The sequence below is a fragment of the Pogona vitticeps genome, chromosome 1, assembly GCF_051106095.1.
Source record: "Pogona vitticeps strain Pit_001003342236 chromosome 1, PviZW2.1, whole genome shotgun sequence".
Lineage (NCBI taxonomy): Eukaryota > Metazoa > Chordata > Lepidosauria > Squamata > Agamidae > Pogona > Pogona vitticeps.
Window position 1 is genome coordinate 315179096 of NC_135783.1, and position 6000 is coordinate 315185095.

The window sequence follows — 6000 nt, forward strand, 5'->3', positions numbered from 1 at the left end:
CACTTCTGTACATGAGTACAGGAAAAACCATAGCTTTGACTATTCGGACTTGTTGGCAAGGTGATGTCTCTGCTTTTTAAGATGCTGTCAAGGTTTGTCATCGCTTTCCTCCCGTAAAGCAGGCATCTTTTAATTATGGGGGTGCTGTCACCATCTGCAGTTTATCATGGAGCCTATGAAAGTAAAATCTGTCACTACCTCCATATCTTCCCCTTCTATTTGCCAGAAGGTGATGGGGCCAGTGGCCATGATATTAGTTTTTTTATGTTGATCTTCAGACCATTTTTTGTACCCTCCTCTTTCACCCTCATTACAAGGTTCCTTAATTCCTCTTCACTTTCTGCCATCAGAGTGGTATCATCTGCATATTGGAGGTTGTTGATATTTCTTCCGGCAATCTTCATTCTGGTTTAGAATTCCTGCAGTCCGGCCTTTCACACGATGTAGCCACCTAAAGTGGTCTTTTAGACCAGATGGGTGGGGTATAAATCAAGTAAATAAATAAATAGATGTATTCTGCATATAAATTAAATAAGCACGGGACAATATACAGCCTTGTCGTACTCCTTTCCCAATTTCGAACCAATCAGTGTTTCCATATCCGGTTCTAACTGTTGCTTCCTGTCCCATGTATAGGTTTCTCAGGAGATAGATAAGGTGAAGCACTCCCATTTCTTTAAGGACTTGCCCTAGTTTGCTTTAGTTGTATTATAGTTTATTTAGATTTTGCTTTGTTTTTTTTCTGCATATTTGTGCTTATAGTGGTGAAGAAAAAAACAAACAGTAAGAATTTGCAAGTTATAACAATGTCAGTTATGCAAGCAGAGGGTTGTGGCAGAATGGAAAGTTAAAAGAGGTTTCGTAGTTGACCTGGCCTGAACCTGGCCTGTTACAGATGGTGCAATGAGAGTTATTTGACGTATCTAGACAACTAACTGTTGAACCTCTCTACACCTGAAAAGTCACCGGAAAGAAGTTCTAGAGATGAGAAAGAAAGATAAACAACCATACCACACAATGATGGTCTGTGAATGACACCATCAGGTTGCTCCATGTTTAAAAATATATACTGTATATAAGGCATAATACATTCTTTCCAAAAACAGAGTTCAGAGCAAAGCAAAGAAATTTCAAAAAGCCTAAATACTGTGGCACTTTCAGATTAAATAGGAAGTATGGATTATTCCATACTTTTCTAGTGCATTTTTATGTATAGAATATGGCTAATTTATTTACTAATCTTGTGAATCACGCATAATATTAAAAACATGAAAATTGCATTATTTAAAGCAAGAGTCTTCAGAAGGGCCTCTGAAAGTGCCCTTGCCAGGGAAAGAAAAATCTGCAAACCATCTCATTCTGCAATAAAATAGTATGCAGTGTCCCCAATCCCAACTCCACAAAAACAAAACTAGAAGTGGACACAAAGCAAAATTTTTGTACTTTCTTCTCATTTTGAGATGATGTAGCCAGCAGTAGGTGGAATGTTGGTGCTTGGCTCCACCAAAATTGTTTGCTCCTGTTTAAAGTGGTTGAAAATACAAAGTGTAACCCCCACATTTTAAGCAACATGTTTTTTTTTCCTGCCAGACCTTGAATATATTTATCCTAAAAGCACCCACACTTGACAATAGCTTTAGATAAAAGCAATTATTCTAGTTAGAAGCTTATTATTTTTAATACGTTATGGAGTGGAACAATTCTTCCCCCCCCCCCACTCCACTGTTTCAGAAATGACTGAAATTATTTTTTTATTATTTCATTCCATTTCATTTTTACGCACCTGTCTCACTGTAGTGTAGACAGTGACATGATTGGAAAGCAAAGTTTCAATGTGCCTGCATATGGAAAGACTATGGATTGATCAGTTTTGTTTTTGTTAGACACAGAAAGTTATTGCATAGAAAGATTAAGACTGTTTTAAAATTATTTTAGTCACATGAAATGGTACATTTAAAAAAATAGAAGAAAGATCAGCAATACAAGCCTGTCTGGTATAAGAAACCCTGTTACAGAGAAGGCCAGTCTTTGCCTATCAAGTAAGTAGGCTATAAATTATGGAGGGGGATGTAAGAACATGATGAGGTCTTGTGGGTCAGATGAAAGGCCTAACTAATCAAGTATTCTTCTCCCACATTGGCCAACCAGATCCCTATGAGAAGCTCACAACAAGGAGAACTCAGTACAACAGCATCTCTTATACTTGTTTCTCCAAAACAGACATGTAGAGTAAAATCATGAGGTGTATAAGCATTTTTGTGTAATGTCCTTCTTTTGCACTATTTTTTGGCTATGTGCAGCCTTAATCTGGATTACAATCTTGATAAAAGCAGACAAATTAATAATGATGCTTTTTTATATAAAAGGCCTGTAGAGGCGGGATGGGCAAGAGCAGGCCCACGATATGCAGGTGGGGCAGTAGTGGTAACTCATTCTCCCTATGTCCTGATCCAATTTAAAAATGCCTCTCCTCTTCTGAAACCTCTAACGACCCTGGGAGGAAAGCTGCCATAAGAATAGTTTTAGAATTATTGTTCATTGGTTCCATTCCACACTAGACAAAAGGGTCATGATTGCCCATCGGAAACAATGGTGCTATCTTGCAATGTGACTTTTTTTTTACTTTTTGTGTGTGTCAGAAGCACACCAGTCCAGTTAATAAGCATATGAAACAATTTTTGCCCAGTAACAGGCAACTTCAAGAGCATTTGGCAGAGCCAGTATCAGGTTTTCATGGCATAAGTACATAAGTGTGGAGCTGCTTGTTCTCTATACCCACAAAGGAGTGTGAAAAGTTACTTTTCTGAATTAGTGTTCCCAGAATCCCATGTTTACTGTGTGGATTCTAGTATAAACAGTATGTTTTCCATCTCTGGGGCATTCTTCCTGCTGATGTAATAAGCATGTTAGTTGTCAAAAGAGTTACACACTACTGTATTTATTGTCTTTCAGTTACAGTTTATAATGTAGAGCCGAACTAGACCACCCAAACTAGACCGAAAAAGAAAATAATAATAATATTCAATTTTTCTCTTTTGCAACACCACATTTTAAGTTCTCAGTGCAAGGCTCCTATTAAGTAACAGAGTTTTATTTCGTTCTCTTTTTTGCTTGAGGGCCATTTGGCTGGTTGGAAGGTTGCTCTTTGGAGGTCAAAGTGATTAACTTTGTCAAGGATGCCTTTTCTGGAATGAAAGCAAAAGCAGTTACAAGTTAACAGGTCTTAACAGAAGGTGATAGGCCTGTCTGACATTTCATGACCTTTGTTATCTAAGATGGAGTCTGAATGGAGCTGATCTAATTAGTCAGGAAAAGTAGTCAAGGGATGTTGGTTCACTGGCACAGCTGACTGCTGGCTGAAGCTTTAAATGGGTAAGTTAAAAACAATTTCCTGACACCCAAGTAACTGCAGTAGCTAACAATTCTCATTTCCTTCCAACAGTTTGTTTCTGAAAGGTCAGGTAAAACCAGGTGATGTCCCATAAATATTGGGGAAATTGTATTCTGAAATTGGATGTTGTTTTGTGATATCCTTTAAAAAAAACTTCTCCCGATTTCATGTGTTCAAAGTTGTGTTATACAAGAATATTCCTTTTTCCATAGCCTGATGTTTTTCCTGTGCTACTAATCTGTTGTTTTTGTTTCAAGGAGAACCCCTCTCTGGTGGACAAAAGAAGGGCACCAAAGTTCATGGAGACTCCCACACACTCCGGAAACTTCCAGGTCCTGGATATGATGCTTTTGAAACTTGGCTCTATGCCTGCAGAGTTAGAGTAGTAGCCAAACACCCTGACATCAGCCAGGAGGAGCTCCTGTACCACGTTGTTGTGATTTGTTCAACTTCACAAGAACCAGAAAAAGTCAGCTGCAACCTTTCTGTTTTGTTTTGTTTTAAAATCCATTGTTAGCTATAGAAAATGTCAAAACAGTTACGTGATTCCAGAAAATCGTTCTTAGGAATATACAAGGTTTTTTATATTCTTGCTGGTGGTAAAATAACACAAGGATGTACAGGTAAATGGTGCCACCTTTCTTTTGTTTCAGTTTCAACCTGAAGTGTACAACCCTAACTAAACAAAAATTAACATTCACCTTTCTCTTTAGAACAAGGCACAAAATCAGAACCTGGATTTTATTCATACATGGGAACAATGAAGCAGAAAATGTCCTAACTTGCTTGATATTTGTGTTATTAGAGATACAGTATAGTATATATGGTACCCATTCAAGCAGGACGGTGGCTAGCATTTTGAAATATGAAATTCTGTATTTGGGAGGAAATGAAATAAAATATAAAAGGTCAAGTTCTGTTGTCTTTAGCACATACATTCTGGAAAAGATTGCCCCATAAAGGACTTTTTCCCCCTTGAGTTCTTGTTGTAATGAAATCCCAGGCTTCCCCTTTCAAAGGCACGTAGCTGTGTATGATTCATTGGGCAGAGCATTCTGCAGCAAGTGTGTGGGTGCGGGGAATGAGAGGAGCAGTCTTGTAGGGTCAGATAAAGTGTCCTGATAGGGAAAAGCTATGCTAATAAATCTCATTTTTGTAGCAAAAAAGGTAACCTTCTAAAATAAACAACAGAGTCATCACATTATTGCTCTTTGCTCTCAGCCTCCTCACAAGTTAGTTGCCTTCCACACTACGAAAAGAACAGACAAGGAACCCAAATACAAATTAAATCTGCCTTTCACCCAAGTGGTATGTTTTTCTACCACTACTATATGTTTTATAACCAGTACTTGAAAAGGGGAGGCAAATCTATTTTCCCTGCCACAGATTCAGACATACACTCAGAATGAAGTGACAAGTTTCCTCATATTCGCCAGAGCTACTTGAGATTTTTGGAAATAAAAATACTTATATGTTTCTGGTGGCATCAAACATTTCTCTCAAGAAGAAATAAAAGGGATAATGCAGTCAGAGATTATAACATGTTCTGAAATATAGTTTGGGAATGGAGTATATGGTTTAGGATTCAATTATCTAAATCACTGGTTCTTAACCTTGGGTTACTCAGGAGTTTTGGACTGCAACTCCCAGAAGCCTTCACCACCAACTGTGCTGGCTGGGGTTTCTGGGAGTTGCAGTTCAAAAACATCCGAGTAACAAAGGTTAAGAACCACTGATCTAAATGATGTGCAATCACAGTGTATTCCATAACACAACCAAGAAGTGGTGGGGTTTTTTTCAAGTGGTGGCAAGTATAACTTCATTTCCCACCATTTGGATTTCCCTTTGGCAATGTCACATTTCTGTGGACGGTGTGTTCTATGATGTGATTGATAATAGACCACTGGACACCATGCTTCAAGAAGAATGCAAACAAACTGGAACAAGTTCAAAGGAGGGTAACAAGGATGATCAAGGGACTAGAAACCAGGCCCTATGAAGAAAGACTGAAATAACTGGGCATGTTTAGCCTTGAGAAAAGAAGACTAAGGGGAGATACAACAGCAGTGTTCAAATACTGTACTTGAAAGGTAGTCACATAGAGCAGTGGTTCTGAAACTGAGGTTCCCAGATGTTCTTGGACTGCAATTCCCAGAAGCCTTCACCAGTTGCTGTGCTCACCAGGATTTCTGGGAGTTGCAGACCAAGAACATCTAGGGCAGTTGTCCCCAACCTTTTTGACACTGTTGGGGGGGATGGGGTCTGTGTGCGGGGGAGCGGGGCACCCCCACGTTCACACGCATGCTCAGAGGGTAGCACACGCTTGAGCAGGTGCACAGGCAATTATGTGCATCCATGAAGGGGCAGAGGCACTCACGCAGCGCACACACACACTCGTGCACATGCGCAAAGGGGCTGTATGGGAAGCATGTGGGGGGAGTGCATGAGGTGGAGATCTGTCTCCATGGCCCGGTCTGGACAAGGCCACGGACCGGCACTGGGCCACAGACCAGGGGTTGGGGACCCCTGATCTAGGGAACAAAGTTTGAGAACCACTGATATAAAGGAGGGGCAGGATCTCAATTGTCCCAGAGTGCAGGACATGTAAT

At 39.8% G+C, this 6000-nt stretch overlaps 1 long non-coding RNA gene across 1 annotated transcript in view; it reads left to right on the forward strand.

Annotated features, from left to right (window-relative positions):
* The window catches only part of LOC140703210 (uncharacterized), a 30630-nt gene extending 25017 nt beyond the window's left edge, over positions 1-5613 (forward strand). Inside the window, exons 2-3 of the long non-coding RNA XR_013544552.1 lie at positions 1936-2039; positions 3649-5613. This is a non-coding gene — a long non-coding RNA (uncharacterized LOC140703210). The remainder of the gene's footprint in view (positions 1-1935; positions 2040-3648) is intronic.
* Positions 5614-6000: the final 387 nt, after the last annotated feature.